The sequence below is a fragment of the Dendropsophus ebraccatus genome, chromosome 10 (genome assembly GCF_027789765.1).
Source record: "Dendropsophus ebraccatus isolate aDenEbr1 chromosome 10, aDenEbr1.pat, whole genome shotgun sequence".
In the NCBI taxonomy this organism is placed as follows: Eukaryota; Metazoa; Chordata; class Amphibia; order Anura; family Hylidae; genus Dendropsophus; species Dendropsophus ebraccatus.
Window position 1 is genome coordinate 78,443,889 of NC_091463.1, and position 20,294 is coordinate 78,464,182.

A 20,294-nucleotide genomic window follows, 5' to 3' on the forward strand; every position below is an offset into this window, starting at 1 on the left:
CAGCGTCCGAAGAAGAAGAGGATCGCCGGGGGAGCGGGTTGTCAGGTGAGTTTGTGTGTTTGTTTTTTTTTAAATATTGCTTAGCATAGAGGAAAGGGGGGGGGGCATCTATAATGGGGGGAGAAGAGGGGCCATCTTCAAGGGGGGGAGAGGGGGCCATCTATAAGGGGGGGAGAAGAGGGGGCATCTATAATGGGGGGGGGGGAGAGGGGGCATCTATAAGGTGAGGGGGTATCTATAAGGGGGGGAGAAGAGGGGGCATCTATAATGGGGGGGGAGAAGAGGGGGCATCTATAATGGGGGGGGGGAGAGGGGGCATCTATAAGGTGAGGGGGTATCTATAAGGGGGGGAGAAGAGGGGGCATCTATAATGGGGGGGAGAAGAGGGGGTATCTATAATGGGGGGAGAAGAGGGGGCATCTATAATGGGGGGAGAAGAGGGGGTATCTATAATGGGGGGGAGAAGAGGGGGTATCTATAATGGGGGGGAGGAGGGGGCATCTATAATGGGGGGGGGAGAGGGGGTATCTATAATGGGGGGGAGAAGAGGGGGCATCTATAAGGGGGGGAGAAGAGGGGGTATCTATAATGGGGGGGAGAAGAGGGGGTATCTATAATGGGGGGGAGAAGAGGGGGTATCTATAATGGGGGGGAGAAGAGGGGGTATCTATAATGGGGGGGAGGAGGGGGCATCTATAATGGGGGGGAGGAGGGGGCATCTATAATGGGGGGAGGAGGGGGCATCTATAATGGGGGGGAGAAGAGGGGGTATCTATAATGGGGGGGAGGAGGGGGTCATCTATAAGGGGAGGGGGCCATCTATAAGTGTAGGGCAAACTGGCTGCAGACACTGGGAGATAGATATATGCACAATTATTATTATCAGGGCCCCTCAGGTGTCTGTATTGTAGGGGGTCACTTGCATTAGTCACTAGGTGAGAGATATATCTATCTATATACACATCTTGTGGGGGGTCACTATGGCTGCAGTCAGAAGTCTAGCTCAGTATGTATAGACTGTTGCAAGCTTTTAAAGGGAACCTGTCACCCCCCGTGACGGGGTGACAGGCTCCCAACCCCCCATTAGAACCCCCTATACTCACCTCATCGCGCCGGGTCCCGCTTCTGAAGATGGTCGGGTCACGGAGATCTCAGCCGCTGCAGCCCGGCGCGCACACTGAGAGATGAGTCCAACGCTCAGAGAATGACGGAGCGCTGGACTCTCCCATCATTCTCTATGAGCGTTGGACTCATCTCTCAGCGCGCGCCGGGCTGCAGCGGCTGAGATCTCCGTGACCCGACCATCTTCAGAAGCGGGACCCGGCGCGATGAGGTGAGTATAGGGGGTTCTAATGGGGGGTTGGGAGCCTGTCACCCCGGCACGGGGGTCGACAGGTTCCCTTTAAGTTCAAGTTCAGAAGAGTAAGCCTCATTAAAAGGCTAGCCAAGTGAGGCTGAAGTACTGAGTCAGACTGGATATGGTTGTCAAGTTGCAAGTTTCCATGTTGAACGTTTTCAAACTAAGAAAAGAAAGAATCTAAAGGAGGAGGAGGAGGAGGAGGAGGATGAGGCTGCCGTGGCCTCTGCACACAGTAAGTCCCATTTAACATAACATTAATTTTACATGGTTTAAAATGTTGGCGACCAAATATTCTATTTGGCGCCTAAATTTTTCAGGTTAGGAGCCAATGGCTCCTAGGTAAATGTTTTAGTCTGGAGCCCTGCTTATAGTCCGAAAAAAACGGTATTGCAGAAGCAATATCGCATATATTGTAGAAAGCAAATCCAGCACCAGATCAGCAGATAGAAGCAAAATAATATTCCTTAATTAATAAATCTTCACATAGCAGGGTCAGTACATGCAGTTAGCTGACGCGTTTCGGCGTATCTCACGCCTTGTTTGCAACTGAGCTCAGTTGTTAACAAGGTGTGAGATACGCCGAAACGCGTCAACTAAGTGCATGTACTGTCCCTGCTATGTGAAGATTTATTAATAAAGGAATATTATTTTGCTTCTATCTGCTGATCTGGTGCTGGATTTGCTTTCTACCATTTGTTACCCTGGCTCTGGGTTTTGCCATGCACCGACAGCAGAGATACAGCAGGTGAGCTGACCACAAACAGACTTCTTACTAATATCGCATATATATATATATATATATATATATATATATATATATATATATATACATTTTATTTTAGATTTTTTTCTTGTCTTGACGCTTTCCAGTATGTATTTTCGGTGGGTAGTCTTACACTGACACCTGCTGTTCAACTTTTATATTGCAGTCTGCTAATAAAACCAAAAACATCCAAAGTTTTCTAGAATAATTGGATTTTTAAAAGGAAAATAACAGTGAATCTACCCCATAGTCGTCTTTGATGATGTGACTTTCATGTGTAGTTGATGACCATTAAGATCAGGAACAGGACAATGCTTTTTTTTTCTCCAGCCATATATGCTGATCTTTAAAAGAAAAAGAAGGATTAAGATCACATTAGAAAAACAATGAAGAAGATTTATCAGAACAATTCCACATTGTCTTTATTGGAAGAAACTATTGTGTCTCACAAGGGCACCATAAGTCGGCTAGGTACAGTCTATGGGTCTATTAATTGCACAGCCAATTTCTAGAGGACGATAAGCAGGCTCCTATGACAATGAGTTGCTCACAGAGGGTATTGCTGCTGGGATTCCCAGCAGCACCACCACAGGGCAAACGGAGCATTACAGAGGTCTCTTTAAAGGGGTTATCCAGTGCTACAAAAACATGGCCACTTTTCCCCCTCTCTTCTCTCGAGATTGGGTGGAGTTTGAAACTCAGTTCCATTGAAGTAAATGGAACTTAATTGCAAACCACACCTGACCTGGAGACAAGAGAGGGGGAAAAGTGGCCTTTTTTTGTAGCGCTGGATAACCCCTTTAAAATCGTTGGGTTGTTAAATCTGAGTCATCCAGAAAAATAGACACTGTCTTGGCTCATAGGTCCTAAATAAAGCCCCCCAATCATTCAGAATCTCCTAATAGGGTGTTTGAAATTGGATTTTTATAAACCACGCAATCCCTTTAAGATGACTATGATCATCTTAACTGGCAAACTGATAACTATGCATATGGGGTTTTTTTTTACTCAGATTTGGTTATTACAATTACAGATGTCTCCACCTGCAAACACCATAGGAAGCCAATGCTACATTTCTTTAGTAGCAAAAAAAAAAAAAAAGGACCAATACCTAAAATGCTGAGACGTGATCTCTATTAGGATACTGTATAAGCAACAAGAAATCAATTCTATTGTGATTGAAAGGGATACTGGTGAGAAGGCAGCAATAAATAAGTGTAGCTTAGCATATTAAAGGGAACCTGCCATCACTTTCATGTTGCCTGAACCGTAAGTCATTGGGGTGGTCCCTGACACCTTCCCCTGATCCACCAGCCTTGACTGATAGATCGCTCTGTATTTGTATAAAGGGATACATCTACCAATTAATATCAGGGTGGAGAAGAGGGACCATCCCAATGACTTAAAGGTCAGACGAAAGCGATGAAAAGTTCCCTTTGACTCCCTACTAAGCAGCAGTGAATGGAGAATGCTTGGGCTCAGCTCCATTACCGGCACCTCTTCTTGGCACTGACTTGGGTCTTGTGGCCTACACTGCTCTGGAGTTTGCAACTCAATCACTGCTTATGTCCTGTCTGACTGAGCTGCACTGGGACTTGGGCTCCCTCCCATGACATAACTCCCCTGGAGCTTCTTCTTTGCCATCTGCAGACTCTGGACCTTCTGTTTCCTGGTGCAAAACTAAAACCTTCAAGCTAGGGCCCTCCCTGCATCTGTGGCTGGAAATGGGTAGATTGTAATAATCTGCTGATTTATCATAAGGAATCTGCATAAATAATTCTGTGAATTTGAAAATCCCCATTGCATTTATTAGTCTGCCTAATGTGAATAGGTTTTACAATCTCTATGCACTTAAGCCACAGAACATCAGCAGACTCTGTCGGGATTTAGGGACCTGACAGAATTCACGATGTTTATATACGAGAAGAGTGTCTGACACCTCTGCTGATATAGGTCCTATTCCACGGGCCGTTGGGGGCCCAATCAATAAGGTAAACGAGCACCGATCTGCTAGATCGGCGCTCGTTTACTGCGCCTATTACACGGTCCGATAATCTATTAGCGAGGGCTGCAGGGGCATTGTTACCGATGTCCTTGCAGCCCTTGTTTAAGCACCATACATTACCTAAGCATGTTGCAGGTCTTCTCCTGCGCTCCTTCTTCCTCCCGGTTCCGCGCACAGCAGCAGCTTCGGTGCGGCCTGTCTGAGCTGACAGACTGCTCAGCCGATCTCTGGCCGCAGTGGTCCTGGCCAGTGATTGGCTGAGCGGTCTTTCAGCTAAGACAGGCCGCACCGAAACTGCTGCTGCGTGCGGGATCGGGAGGAAGAAGGAGCGCAGGAGAAGACCTGCAACATGCTTAGGTAAAGCATGGTGTTGTGAAATCGTCGGTCGCCCACCGCACATAGCTATTCAATGCAGCGGTGCACAGATGATTTTAGGTTTGAGCCTAAATAAACGATCAGCCCATGACACGATCATCAGCTGATCATTGTCTCTATTCCACGGAGCAATAATCAGCCGAATTGGCCCGATTCGGCCGATTATCGCTCCGTGGAATAGGCCCCTAAGACTGCCTCGATAACATGAATATAGCTAGAGGCTGTTTCCATGTTTTACAGGACTCCTTAGGGCTGCATCCAACTTCTGCAGCCAACGGTTATAATAGCCTGCACACTCAAGTTCGGACAAATCTTAGCAGGATTGAGGTTCGCTCATCTCTAACATACAAAGAAACTAATCCATGTCCATTAGAGATAAGTGAACCTCGAGCACGCTACAGTTGGTTGATTACCGGTGGCGGTGGAGGTTGGATGCCATTCTAGGGAGTCCTGAAAAACATGAATACAGCCTATGGCCTTTGGTTGTATCCATGTTTTCAAGACAGCTTTAGGGCTGCATCCAACTTCTTCAGCCATCAGTAATCAAATGCCACATGCTTGGGTTCGGACGAACCCGAGCATGCTTAAGGTTCGCTTATGTCTAGTGTCCATGTGATATATGAAAAGCGAGTGCAAGAGACTGCCTGCTCCTTTCATATAATCCCATACAAACTTGTGGGAACATGACAGTAATTTTTTTCTACAGCAAAAACAGAACCTTAGATGCCTAAAGCCTGAAATGGGGTCATTATTGTTTGTGGTGACCTTCTGGCAATCTTCTTCTATAATCATTCCTCCAGACATAGGCTCATCTGATCAGTCCCCGCCTGTGAAGTAACAGATTACATAGCCTTATAGACTTGTCATATCATGCAGCTTTCTTACCAATGTAACACACTGCGAAGTGCTATATTCCATAGCAAATTATAGTGTTAGGCATCCCTCTAATCACACAGTACATTACATGTGCAGGCTGGAGGCAGTCAGAAAAGCGGCCTGGCACTGTAGGGCTACCAACCCATCCGCGCCATCTGCGGAGAAATAGAAAAGAGGCAGGTGGCAGCTAAGAATACCTCAAATTAGAGAGCGTTCCTACCTGGAATCAAAAAAATCACCAGTAAATATATATATTTACTACCTCATTCTTAGCCTTCGGGTTTCTTAAAAGTTTTCTTTAGCTTTTCTCTTAGTTATTTCAGTTATCTTTCTCCTTCCTGTGTTTTACAACAGGAAATGGCAGCCATTATGGCTTCTCAAGGATTTATATCATACCAGAATGTCCAAAAAGCTTTTTTCTGGATTACCCCGGTCAACTGGTGCTTTAGTGACAGCTATGTAAGCAGTGAAAGGTGTGGACTAGGTGTTAGGGCCCTATTCCACCAGACGATTATCGTTCGCATAATCGTTAACGATTAACTATCTCAAACGACCGCTATTGCGAAAGACCTGAAAACGTTCACTCATTTCCATGGAACGATAATCGTTACTTATGATCGTATTTGCGATTGTTTTTTCTTCGCTATTTTCTCGCTATTGCGTTTGTATCTACTGCAAACGACCGAACGACGTCTTATTCAATGCGAACGATTTGCAAACGTTTTGTGAACGAGCAACGATAAAAACAGGTCCAGGTATGAAGCGATCAACGATTTCTCGTTCGGTCGTTAATCGTTAACTGCTATTCAAACGAACGATTATCGTTTAGATTCGAACGATTTAACGATAATCTGAACGATAATCGTCCGGTGGAATAGGGCCCTTACTGTGGCTATTGCTATTGTCATGGCAATGGAATAATAATGGGAGTACTGTAACTGGAGAGTTATGGGAGTACTGTGACTGAGTTATGGGAATACTGTGACTGAGTTATGGGAATACTGTGACTAGAAGCGTTATGGGAGTACTGTGACTGGAAGAGTTATGGGAGTACTGTAACTAGAAGAGGAGTTATGGAAGTACTGTGACTAGAAGAGTTATGGGAGTACTGTGACTTGAAGAGTTATGGGAGTACTGTAACTAGAAGAGAAGTTATGGAAGTACTGTGACTAGAAGAGGAGTTATGGGAGTACTGTGACTGGAAGAGTTATGGGAGTACTGTGACTTGAAGAGTTATGGGAGTACTGTAACTAGAAGAGGAGTTATGGAAGTACTGTGACTAGAAGAGTTATGGGAGTACTGTGACTGGAAGAGTTATGGGAGTTCTGTGACTGGAAGAGTTATGGGAGTACTGTGACTGGAAGAGTTATGGGAGTACTGTGACTGGAAGAGTTATGGGAGTACTGTGACTGGAAGAGTTATGGGAGTGCTGTTACTGGAAGAGTTATGGGAATACTGTGACTGGAAGAGTTATTGGAGTACTATGACTGGAAGAGTTATTGAAGTACTGTGACTGGAAGAGTTATTGGAGTACTATGACTGGAAGAGTTATTGAACTACTGTGGCTGGAACAATTATGGGAGTGCTGTAATTGGGACCATTATGGGAGTACTGTGACTGGGACCATTATGGGAGTACTGTGACTGAGACAGTTATGGGAATACTTTGACTAAGAAGATTATTAAAGTACTGTGACTGGGACTGTTAGGGGAGTACTATGGCTGGAATGATATGCTATTACTGGGACTGGGACCCTTACATTACTACTATGACTGGAACAATTATTGGAATACTGTGACTGAAAAAGTTATGGAGAACTATTAGAACTATTATGGGAGTACTGTGACTGGAACAGCTATGGTGGGACTGTGACTGCAATGAGTACTGGAATACTTTGACTGGAATGGCTAGGGGAGTAGTTTGATGAGAAATACTATGGGAGTAAGGTGATCACAATGGCTATGGGAGTATTGTGACTGGAGCCAATATGGGAGTCCTATGACCATAGCGACTATGGGAATATTGTGACTGGACTCATTATAGCAGTACAGTGACTGGAATGGCTATGGAAGTACTGTGACTGGTATCGTTATGGGGTTATTGTGACTAGCACATTATGGGAGCACTGGCACAATTATAGGAGTACTGTGACTGGAACGGTTACAGGGGGTACTGTGACTTGTACAGTTATGAGAGTACTGGCAAAGTTGTAAGAGTACTACAACTGGCACAGTTATGACGGACTGTTTTTGGTACCGATTTCTTTTCTGGGTATCAGCATGTGTACTAGTATGCATAATTCAACCATTACATCAGGTTGGGGGTCATGCCTTAGAGGGTTTTATACTTTACTGTGTGTGCCACAGTCCCTTAATTTTAGGGGTTGCTGGGTGCCCTAGGTGTCAAGTGACAGCCTGCAAAGGGCTGAAAGTAATAAAATAAACATACTCATGTCCCCTCCACCAACCCATCACCACCACACCGATCCCTCTGTGTAGTTGAAACACTCTTCCTGCTCTGCTGGTGGCGCTCCAAACTTGCTGATTGGCTGCTGTGTGTTTCTGGGCCTCAATGCAAAATTGGTAACATAGCCCCCCCCATGTACCATTTATAATCCCAATAGGCTACCTATGCACATTTTACAGTGAGTTTCCTAATCTGTAATGTTTGAACTAATGTATAAAGTTCTTCAGTCATATAGACAGAGGTTATTATGTATTATACATAGGAAGGTAACGCGGGGCCCCTGACCCAGTAACAGAGGCTGAATTTATTTCACTGATACAACAGAGACTCTCCCTACTGAGACTTGATCTCTTCTAGTTTCTTATGTTACCGGAGAGGTACAAAAGGGAAAATGGAGCCCAGTGTCTTTTATTCATGAGACATGGGTCATGTGAATGCTCCAGTTATCTGACTATGGAGTCACAATGTCCCTTATAGGACCTTACAAAGAACACCTGAATTTCACTCAACACAGGAGAAAGATTTGAGCTGCTGATGCATTCGGTCCATAGAGGGCTGGATGAGACTGTCACAAACTCTCAGCTGTAAAATACTAGGTCTTAAAGTGATACTCTCATTTAGAGGGGGAAGTGTTTAGATGAGGGCTTAAAGGAGTTATCCAGCACTACAAAAACATGGCCACTTTTCCCCCTACTGTTGTCTCCAATTCAGGTGTGGTTTGCAATTAAGCTCCATTTACTTCAATGGAACTGAGTTTCTAAACCCCACCCAATCTGGAAACAACAGTAGGGTTCAAGTGGCCATGTTTTTGTAGTGCTGGATAACCCCTTTAATCTCCCTGCCATCTCCCTGCCAGGAAATGGACCTTATAAACAATCTCTATAGCCCAGGGGTAGGGAACCTTGGCTCTCCAGCTGTGGAAGAACTACAACTCCGATCATGCCTGGACATCAAAAGCTAAAGCTTTGGCTGTCCAGGCATGATGGGAGTTGTAGTTTTGCCACAGCTGGAGAGCCAAGGTTCCCTACCCCTGGGCTATAGCATGTCTACTGCAGTGAAGAGACGACAGGGTGAAAAAGTACTCAATCTAGTGATCGGTGGGAGTCAGCACCCAGACCTTGATGACCAAAACTTGTGACACGTTTCTAGGAAATGTCAAACGTTTTTCTTTTGAATTACAATATCACTTTAAATGTCCAGGAAGGCTGGATCTCACGCAGTGATCACGTAAATCACTACACGCGTTTCACTGTGGATTGCCATGATTTTGCCATGTAATCATTGCCTGCTTTATATTCAAATACCATACCCCAAACCATGGCAATTCACTGCAAAACGTTTGTGCCTTTAGCCTAGTATTCTGGCATGGCACACTGCGGACTCCTGTACATCCAAAGTGTCTGGGATTGAAGCTCACCCTGTCAGGAAAATGAAGTGACAAGTGACACAGAAGTCATCGTAGGTACCACTAACTGGTCTGATCTGCATGAAATCCATAGCAGAGTCCAAGAGGGCTGGGAGTGTGAATGTATGGGGTACGTGTAAGAAGGGATACATCCATATACACACCTACAGAACACTGAGGTGCACGTTATCTGAACCCGGTGATCCATCTATCTTAAAGGGGTCAGGACTGAGTTACGATCCTAAGGAAATCCGCCTCTACACTTTGGGTGATATAATGTTATGTGATCTTTTTGTGAAATTTTGTGGATTTATTCTGCTAAGAGAAGAGAGAAATACAGTAAAAGACGTCTGTTTAAAAGCACTTCTTGTGGTGAGCGTGGTGATATTTTTTCATTGACTGTGGCACAGAATTTTTTGCATGTGGCTCACCTACCCTAATCCCCTGCAGCTTCCATTCCGATACTTCCTTGTCGCTATCTATCACTGCCACTTCCAGAAACTGCGCAATCACTAAAGGCCCTATTACACGGGACGATTACTGTGTGAAAAATCGTTATATCCTTCGAATTGAAACAATAATCATTCTGTGTAATTGCAGGCAACGATCGTTTGGATGTCGTTGATCGTCGATTTAGATCTGAACCTAAAATTATTGTTAATCGTTCGCTGTAATTCCAGATTCGTTCGCTCAAGTTCCACATTTGTTCACTAATCGATCAGTGTAATTGCACATGGTTCATTGTTTTGCTGGGATCAGATGGAATAAACGATCTTAATAATGCTGCGTTTACACGAAATGATTATCGTGCGAATTTGCGCAATAACGATCAAATTCGAACGATAATCGTACGTGTAAACGCAGCAAACGATCAAACGACGAGCGAGAAATCGTTCATTTTGATCTTTGAACATGTTCTTAAATCGTCGTTCATCATTTGCAAAAAATTTGCAGATCGTTCCGTGTAAACAGTTGTTCACCGATTTAACCTATGTGCGAGATAGGCTTAAGCGATTGCAAAACGATTTTTCCATACGATATATCGTTCTGTCTAAACACTGATTGTTATAAAAAAAAATTGTTACTTCGAAATCGTTAATCGTACGATCGGGCGAATTGTCGCTCCGTGTAAACGCAGCATTACTATCGCAATAACGATCGTAGTAATGATCGTCCTGTGTAATATAGTGAACGATTTCAGGTTAACGATAATCTCGTTTGCGATCGTTTATCGTTAGTTTTTAATCATTAAAAATCGCTCCGTGTAATAGGACACACAGAAAACAATCAGGAAACTGCTTTCTGTAGTTTGTGTAGCTCCCATTGCATCACTTTAGCACCAAAATCTACCAGATTTCTCTAAATTGAGTTACAGAAACAGCGAAACCGGCAGTGCCATGCTGCTTACCCCTCCTAAATGGGCACTGGCACTGTCATAGAGACAGATCAAATGTTTCTATCGCAGATCATGGAGAACAAGCCCCAGCTCTCTATTCTACCACTTTATTATAAGTCTATGTGGGCCGTAGAACAGAGATGGTTGAAGGCATGGACGTAAATGCGGCAACGTGCGCTCGTCTCCTGAATGGCCACCAGTCTCTGTGACGTGTCAAAGGGTTTTCACATTGACAGGTACGCTTTCTATTCACACAGTAATAACACGGCCCTGACAATGACGTATTTAAAGGGCCAAACGCTTGATCAACGCTTGTGTGAAGGATCTGCAGAAACATGCCAGTCACCGAGACCTGGGCCATGCTAGGTGTATGGGCACTGCCTATGGGTCCAGCAGCCCTACATGGTTGTATCCATTGGCAACCAGAAGCATCAAACAATAGGGATACAGGCTGGAGAATCCCTTTAAGAGCAATGCTTTGTAACAGACATGCCTCTGCAGCCTAGGATGATTATAACATGTGGGTTGTCACATGATATGGAACTACAAGTACCAGCATAAAGTAATGAGGAGCAGTAATTACAGAAGTCCCCACCCTCCCTGTAATTCTTACTACGATTACCCCGCAATCTCTTCCCTTGTTATACAAGCTGCCAGCATGGGGCGCTCTGCACCACACTGCTAACACATAACTAGGAACAATAAAGTTACAAAAAAAAAGGAGAAAAAGTAGTGGCTGTAAAGCTTATCAATCAAACCTGGACGGGCGTGGTCAGAGAGCCGTACGAAAATTTGATTGGTTTGGAAACCAGTCCCTCCGTGGGCGGTATCATGTGACAAGCACTGGGTAGGCGTGGCCAGTCTGTTCACCTTACGTACGTTGCGTGGTTGTTGTCGTTGTCATGACGACGTAGACGACTTGGTAGCTAATTGCTCCGACTGTAACCATGACAACGTGCAGACGCCAGGTGTCTGGAAATAGTGACGAGACTGCATGGCAGCTCCCCGGAGAGGTGACAGCATGCTGCTCCTCAGCTATTACTGGAGCTGGTGATGTGATCGCATGGCGGTCCCCACTGACTCTACCTGTCAGCCTCCAGAGAGTCTGAATGGGAAACAGATGGAGTCTGCACCAGTCTATAATAAATGTGTGGTGGAATAATAAGATATATTATCAGGTGGGATTGTTCAGTTGTTCAATGTTCCCCAACCTATGGTTCTCCACCTTTTAAAGAACTACAGCTGCCAGCATGCCCCGACAGTACAGTATCACCAGTTTCTGAGCTCCCGCCATAATGATGATGCCAGGAGTTCCGTATTCTGGTCCACAGGACATCTTCTGTGCTCACGGAACATGGGAATCCCACTTAGAATGTCCCTTGTTGCCCATAGCAACCAGTCACAGCCCAGCTTTGATCATGACTATATGAATGCTGAGCTGGGATTGGTTGCTATGGACAACAAGAGGCATTCTAATTGTAAGGCAGCTTAAGGGTGCGTTCACACATACAGGATCTGCAGCAGATTTGATGGGCCAGAATTGATTTGCTTTGAATCTGCAGCTTCAAATCTGCTGCAGATCCTGTACGTGTGAACGCACTCTAATAAATCTTCCCAATGTTTATAAGGCTGTGCTGACTAAAGCCCTGTTCACACTATGATATTGGAATGGAACCCCCTGCTCCGTTTAGCAAGGGCTGCACAGACATCGCCCTAAACTGCACCTCTTGCCCTAAACTGTTAATACATCACCTCTCCGCGCTCCCGGTCTTGCTTCCAAGTGCCACAGCTGTAGCCTCAAAGTGGTCTCTAAGCTCAGATCAGATGAATTTGGTGTTAAAGGGGTAGTCCAACCCAAAAAATTTTCTTTCAAATCAACTGGTGCCATAAAGTGCCAGAGATTTGTAATTCACTTCTATTAAAAAATCTTAAGTCTCGCAGTGTTTTCTTTCTCAGTGTTTTCTGACTCAGTGCTCTCTGTTGCCTCCTCTGTCCATGTCAGGAACTGTCCAAAGCAGGAGCAATTCCCATAGAAAATCTCTCCTGCTCTCCAGACTGGAAATAATACAACTTCCTGTTGGGCATACAGCAGCTGATAAGTACTGGAAGGCTTGAGATTTTTTAATAGAAGTAAATTACAAATCTCTGGCACTTCATGGCAGCAGTTGATTTGAAAGAAATTTTTTTGGGGTGAACTACCCCTTTAAAGACCGGATTAGCCGATCAGCACTGTCAATTGCCTCATTTGGCTGAATATCACTCCATGTACTACGGTCCTGCCATCTACTGCTTGCCTATGACAAGGTTCATCAGTCAACAACAACAAAAGGAGACAGTGTGTCCTGCTGACTGATATGTGTAGTGGGAGTGCTAGATATATTGTCGATATATTGTCCATTGCATTAAAAAAAATTAAAAATTTCTAAGATACCAGCCCTTTCTTCTGGGTGCCTTGCTTAGTCTGGCCTCTCCCCACTGACCTGTCTGGCACGGGTGACCCCACCAGGAGTATTACTCCAACCAGCTTAGCTCAGTGGATCACCAAGACACGCAAGCTCCCTCACCACGTCAATTTGAAGGCACCATGAGGGAGCCCCTCCACCCTAACCCGATTACCCATCCCAACCCTTAAAGGGGTAGTGCGGCGCTAAGAAATTATTCACAGAATAACACACATTACAAAGTTATACAACTTTGTAATGTATGTTATGTATGTGAATCGCCCCCTTCCCCGTGTTCCCCCACCCCTTCACGTGGACCCGGAAGTATAGTGTACCATGCCCGCCCCAGCCCCCTGACGTGGAACCTCCCAGCGCCCTTCCCAGCCCAAGCCCGCCCCAGCCCCCTGACGTGGAACCTCCCAGCGCCCTTCCTAGCCCAGGCCTGCCCCAGTCCTCTAATGCGGACCCTCCCAGCGGCCTTCCCAGCCCAGGCCCACCCCCAACACAAACCCTCCCGGCGCCCTTACCAGCTGAGGCCTGCCCCAGCCCCCTAACACGGACCTTCGCAGAGCCCTTCCCAGCCCCCTAACGTGGACCCTCCGGGCACACTTCCCAGCCCCTAATGCGGACCCTCCCAGCACCCTTCACAGCCCAGGCCCTTTCCAGCCCCCTAAAGCGGACCTTTCGGACACCCTTCCCAGCCCAGGCCCACCCCAGCCCCCTAACACAGACCTTACCGACACCCTTCCCAGCCCCCTAACGCGGACCCTCCAGCGGCCTTCCCAGCCCAGGCCCGCCCCCTAATGCGGACCGTCCTGGCGCCCTTACCAGCCCAAGCCTGCCCCAGCCCCCTAAGGTGGACCCTTCCCAGCCCCTAATGTGGACGCTCCCGGCACCCTTCCCAGCCCCCTAAAGCGGACCCTCCCAACAGCCTTCCCAGCCCAGGCCCACCCCAGCCCCCTGACGCAGACACTCCCGGTGCTCTTCCCAGCCCTGGCCCGACCCAGCCCCCTAACGTGGACCCTCCCTGCGCCCTTCCCAGACCCTAATGCGGACGCTCCCGGCACCCTTCCCAGCCCCCTAAAGAAGACCCTGCCAACACCCTTCCCAGGTCCACCCCAGCCCCCTGACGCAGACACTCCCGGCGCTCTTCCCAGCCCCCTAACGTGGACCCTCCCAGTGTCTTTCCCAGCCACCTAACATGTTGAAAAACAAGCGACTGCAACGATCTGCCGACATGAACGATGTCGGCTGATCGTTGCACTCTATTCCACGGGACGATTATCGTCCGTAGCGGCCGATATCGGCCGAATACGAACGATAATCGTTCCGTGGAATAGGGCCTTAAATAGAGCTGTAGATCATGCACCAACTTGCGGCTCCATTTATTAAAAAAAGGAGACGGGGCGCTGATCTAGAGATCCTATGGATAGGGGACAAGTAAGGTTACATTTGAAAACCCCTTTATGGTGCGTTCACACCTACAGGATCTGCAGCTGATTTTCTGCAGCAGATTTCATTTAAATAACTGAACACAGCATCAAATCTGCTGCAGATCTGCTGCAGATCCTGTAGGTGTGAACGCACCCTTAAAGGGAATCTGGCGCTATCTAAGGTGCTGACAGTGTGCTGTAGCTGCCAGTCCCCTAGTGAGCATGGTGCCTTCTGGTAATTTTTCCGTGCAGTGGATTATGCACAATCCTACTGTAATGAAAAGTCAAAGAGGAGTTGTTTGTGCCTCACTCTGGCACATCTCACCACTCTTTCCTCCTCCCTCCTCTTCATGAATAATCAATGTGTGGTGTGCCACCACTGGTGTTTCTACTCTTCTCTTGTGCACCTGTCAAAAAGCTTTTCTCTCAGGTTAGGTGGTGGATGAGGTATATTAAGTTTCCCCACTAGTTGTCAGTATACCTTATGTACCTATTTATATGCACAGCTGAAGTATGTAATGGTCTAGTCCACTAGGAGGTGCTCTTATCTACTGACCTATCCTCTTTCTCTTTTTTTCCTGCAAACACTGATCCCCACAACTCACAGGCAGGCACACAAAGGGTCCCTGTAGAAGGAGGTTCACTGGAGGAGGATGTGCAAGTTAGTCCTGCTTAGATTTTCAGTGAGATAGAACACAAAAGACAACTGTGCCTGTAGAAGTTTAACCAGGGCCTGGCTGATGCTGTTAGTGACACAGTGTAGCTGCCACCAGTCTAGCCACCAGTGTGAACAGATGCAACTGTTCAGAGACCAACAGTTCTTCTATGCAAACAGCCACTTAAACTATTCAGTGCTAAGCACACACGTGAGAGTAGTTAGCAAGGAACATCCTGGCCCATGCCATCAACATGTCTTAAAAGTGCAGGGCAGTATGCTGAAAGAGATAGGAACTAGCCTCAGTAGGACAAAGCAACCAGTAAAGTAAAGGTCTACGTATCCTACTGGGCAGTGCAGGAAACTGGAAAGACTTGGACACCTAGCTACACCCATATAACCACGAGTTGGACTCGTACTACCCTACTGGGACGAGTTCTACGCTACCAGAGGGCAGAAGGCGGTAAGACAGTGTCTAAACGTGAGTAAAAGTATCACTTCACCTAAGATCTCTCAAGGTTACGGCAGAGTACAAGGCTACATTGGGTTAGGTCTCCTCTGGCAAACTCCTCTCCTCTCTCTACTCTCCTCTACCATCACTGCTGCAACGCTTCTCAAGCACCTCCTTAAGCACTAAGGTCAAGCATTCAAGTGTGTAAAGATTTATTTCTTGTGAGACCGTGTACTGTGAACTGCAAAACTACCAGTAAAATTGTAATATTTTTATAGTACGCACGGGACTCTGCTCATCTCTATTCGTACCGGCACTTATACACACACCACCGTACACCTTGGGCTATTTTTCCCCTATCTGTGGGTGTGCCCAAGGGACCCGCAAGAAATTGGCAGGTTACCGACCTTTTGGGGAACACTGCAATATATTTGGCCATATACAAAGCAGGTGCCAACATCACACCTGTGTGCTGGACTAGCACTGGCGTCACGACAACTACCATCACTAGCCGTACGCCGCAGAATTGGCATCACAGGCTATCTCAACTGCTGGCCGAGTACCACAAATGCTGCCTAACCTCCTGCTTGCTTAGCTGTCAGCCAGTGTCCCTGATTGCAGATCAGTCCTCTGTAGGCCGGTTATGTCTAAAAGAAACACTCCAGGTATAGTTAAATTTCAGAATCCAAGTGTGTTGGAGCCGTGGTCTAGGTGTAACTCACCTGTCTACAGACCTGCCAGCAGTTCATCCTTTGGTTCGAATCCCCTGATGGAAATTAAATATTGGTCTTTATTGTCCTTGTAGAAAGTAGTAGTATTGTAAATGATCATTAAATAACTGGACCAAAGTGTGTGCGGTGTGCAGTGGTAGCCATACTGATTGCCGCACAACTTCCCCAGAACCTGGCAATCATTACTATAAATCTGAGATCGGGTACTGGTGAGCAGTGTGCTGGCGGTGTCTCCCTATCAGTCTATACAAGGAGAAATTCATTAGCAAGTAATGAAAGAGCTGATGGCGGACTTCATTGTCCTGCGCCCTGTGTCATCTGACATGGCAGGTGGTGAGGTTCTGTTGTACAGCTTCCCCCTGATCATCTGTCTGTGTTATTACATCCTCTGTGCAGGGGGTCCCTGACTGTCTTTTGATGCTCTTTTGGAAAGCACATGTTGTGACCCCGCTCAACTGGCTGCGGCTGACATTTATTCTCTTTCCTCTATTAGGGATGTGCACCAGGAGTCTGTTTTCAAAAGATCAAGTAATATTCAGGGGCCCGGAGAGCCGTCCGTCTGAACATCACATTTCAAAGCTCCTCAAAGTCTTCTCTATGATGTCCAACACTGTGCACAGTATAAACTTTTCCGTAACAATGGTAAACATTTTTTGTGTTCCTTGGTAATAGAAGTCAGAAGGTTGACTGGGTTCACACTATTTTCTTACAGTCCGTTTGTTCTTTGCAAAAAAAAAAAAACAGATGGAAAAATGGATAGGAAAACGGATGCAATTGTGTGCAATCTGTTTTGATCTGTTTTTCCATTGACTTCCATTATAAAGAAAAAACAAATGTGTTTTTTTTTTTTTTAGCAAACGAATCAAAACGAATGTGTTTTATCATTTTATCAAAACGAATGTGTTTTTGTTTTTTTAGCAAACAAAAAAAGTGGTCGACCACGTTCACGTTTTTGTGTACGCTAAAAAAAAAGCATCCCTTTTTTTTATAATGCAAGTCAATGTAAAAACGAATCAAAAGGGATTGTACACAATTGCATCCGTTTTTTGCAAGAATGGAAGAAAAAAAAAAACGGACTGTAAAAATGTAGTGTGGGCCTAGCTTTACTGCATTTAGATCATGTCTTGTGCTCTCTGTTGGACTACACATTGGTGTCCTGTTAAAATGGGATGCCAACCTGCAGCCCAATGTGTTGCCAATGGGTCTATGAGTTTGAACAGGCCCAAAATAATCTAATTGTGACTACATTTCCCACAAATATACTCTGCCTGTGCGGGACTCCAAAATTTGGTTTGGAAAGTGGACAGGATGCAGACATGTAGCCCAAATGAAAGGCATAAAATGCAACTTTTTAGGCCCAGATTTATGAAAGGGTGTAAAATTTAGACTGGTACAAACTGCCCACAACAACCAATCACAGCTCAGCTTTCAGCCCAAGTAGACCGCATTTATTTAGAGGTCAGGGCCTCATTTCAACTTTAGGACTCCATAAGATATGTTATCAAGAACGGATCAGTGGGGTCCAATAACCAACGCCACTGCCAATCATCTGTGTGCCCGCACCATGGCACTGTCATACACGGAAAGTCAGAACCAGAAGCAGGTGGGTTACAGCTGGACAGCCACTGATTAGCTAGTCTGATAGACTGTTCTCTCTGCCAGTCAGGTTGCTCTTGCCCCAAGTGTTCTGAGGAGATTAGGGGTCTGGTCCAATCAGCTCCTGCACTGGACCTCTGGTCTCCTATATAGTGTCTGCCAGCCTGCCTCTCACTGCCGGATATTGAGCTTGTCTCTGCCTGGTTCTGTTTCTCTTGCTGTTTATTCTGACCCCTTTGCCTGTGTTTCTGACCATTCCTGCTAGCTGCCTGCCCCTGACCATATTGCCTGTTTATTGACCTTGCTTTTGGATTGTGATTCTGTACCGTGTTGCCCGATTGTTGTGACCCGGACTGTGGACTATTCTTTATTGTGTTTTGTCTGTCTGTCTTGTCTTTGTGTCCCACCTAGCCAGTGCAGGGACCGCCGCCCAGTTGCTCGCCGCCATCTTAGGGCGGATTGTGGCAAATAGGTAGAGGACAGTGGGCGGGGCTAAGCTTAGGGCTCACTGTCTTGTATTGTCCTGCTGTCCGGTTCCTGACAGTCTGTATGTCAGAAATGATATTAAAGTGAGTGTAAAAGATGCAATAGTGGGTGATGACTGTGATGATGTGGAAGCATTGTGGGTAGAACTACAGAAGGAGGCAAAGAGTGAAAAAATTATTCTTGGTGTAATCTATAGACCCCCCAACATTACTGAGGGAATAGATGGCCAGTTGAATAGACAAATAGAGGGGGCTGCCCGGGAAGGGACAGTAGTGGTAATGGGGGACCTCAACTACCCAGATATAGATTGGGGTCACATTTCAGCTAAATCCACAAAGGGGAGGGAATTTCTTAACCTCCTGCAGGATAATTTTCTGGGCCAGTTTGTGGAGGAGCCAACTAGAAGTGATGCCTTGTTGGATCTGGTTATTTCTAACAACGCTGAGCTGGTTGGGGATGTCACTGTCCATGAACACCTGGGTAATAGTGACCACAATATAGTGACTTTAAGCTTAAAGTGTAGAAAAGAAAAACATGTTCGGAGGGCAAAAACTCTTAATTTTAAAAGGGCCAATTTTCCAGGGTTAAGGGCTGAACTTCAGGACATAGACTGGGAGCGGCTGCTGTCACATACTGATGCAGCTAATAAATGGGAAATCTTCAAATCTACATTAAATAACTGTACTGCCAAATATATTCCTATGGGTAACAAATATAAACGGTTAAAATCCAATCCCACATGGCTTACAACCGAGGTTAGAGGGGCTATAAATGAGAAAAAAGGGGCATTCAAAAAATATAAATCAGAGGGGTCAGCTGTAGCATTTAAACATTACAAAGAAGTCAACAAAACCTGTAAAAATGTAATAAAAGCAGCAAAAAATCACAATGAAAGGCAGGTAGCCATAGATAGCAAAAGAAACCACCAAAAATTCTTCAAATATATTAATGCAAAAAACCAAGGTCAGAGCATGTAGGACCCCTAAATAATGGTGACGGGGAATTAATAACTGTGGATCAGGAGAAAGCTGAGTTACTTAATGGCTTCTTCAGTTCTGTATATACAAAAGAAGAGGATGGAGCTGTTGTGGGTGGGGCCAGTACTGAGGTGGGTGGGGCCAGTGCTGCTAACACATGTAATGTACTGAACTGGTTTACTATAGATATGGTCCAAGATAAATTAAACAAACTCAATGTAACCAAAGCTCCAGGGCCTGATGGATTACACCCCAGAGTTCTTAGGGAACTCAGTTCTGTAATTTCTCTACCCTTGTATGAAATATTCTGTGATTCTTTGCTTACTGGTATTGTGCCGAGGGACTGGCGTAAGGCAAATGTAGTGCCGATCTTCAAAAAGGGCTCTCGGACTTCCCCAGGTAACTATAGACCTGTAAGCTTAACGTCCATTGTGGCGAAACTATTTGAGGGGCTTATAAGGGACTACATCCAGGAATATGTAGTGGCTAATAGTATTATAAGTGATAACCAGCATGGTTTTACTAAGGACAGAAGCTGTCAAACCAACCTAATATGTTTCTATGAAGAGGTAAGTAGAAACCTGGATGGCGGCGTGGCTGTGGATATCGTGTACCTGGATTTTGCAAAAGCGTTTGACACAGTTCCTCATGGACGTCTGATGGGTAAGTTAAAGTCTATCGGTTTGGAAAATTTAATGTGTAACTGGATTGAAAACTGGCTTAATAATCGTACCCAGAGAGTGGTGGTCAATGATTCCTACTCCGAATGGTCCCCGATAATAAGTGGTGTACCCCAAGGGTCAGTACTGGGCCCTCTTCTGTTTAACTTGTTTATTAATGATATTGAGAATGGAATTAACAGCAATGTTTCTATCTTT

At 45.7% G+C, this 20,294-nt stretch overlaps 1 protein-coding gene across 2 annotated transcripts in view; it reads left to right on the plus strand.

The window, feature by feature from the left end:
* The first annotated feature begins 11,581 nt into the window (after window positions 1–11,581).
* SIPA1L3 (signal induced proliferation associated 1 like 3) overlaps window positions 11,582–20,294 on the plus strand; it is a 140,932-nt gene continuing 132,219 nt past the window's right edge. The window contains exons 1-2 of one of the 2 annotated variants that reach the window (XM_069943510.1): window positions 11,582–11,659; window positions 16,851–16,999. The gene's annotated coding sequence lies outside the window, so the exon portion shown is untranslated. Of the gene's footprint in view, window positions 11,825–16,850; window positions 17,000–20,294 lie in introns of both variants that reach the window. The other variant, XM_069943509.1, reaches the window with a different exon arrangement.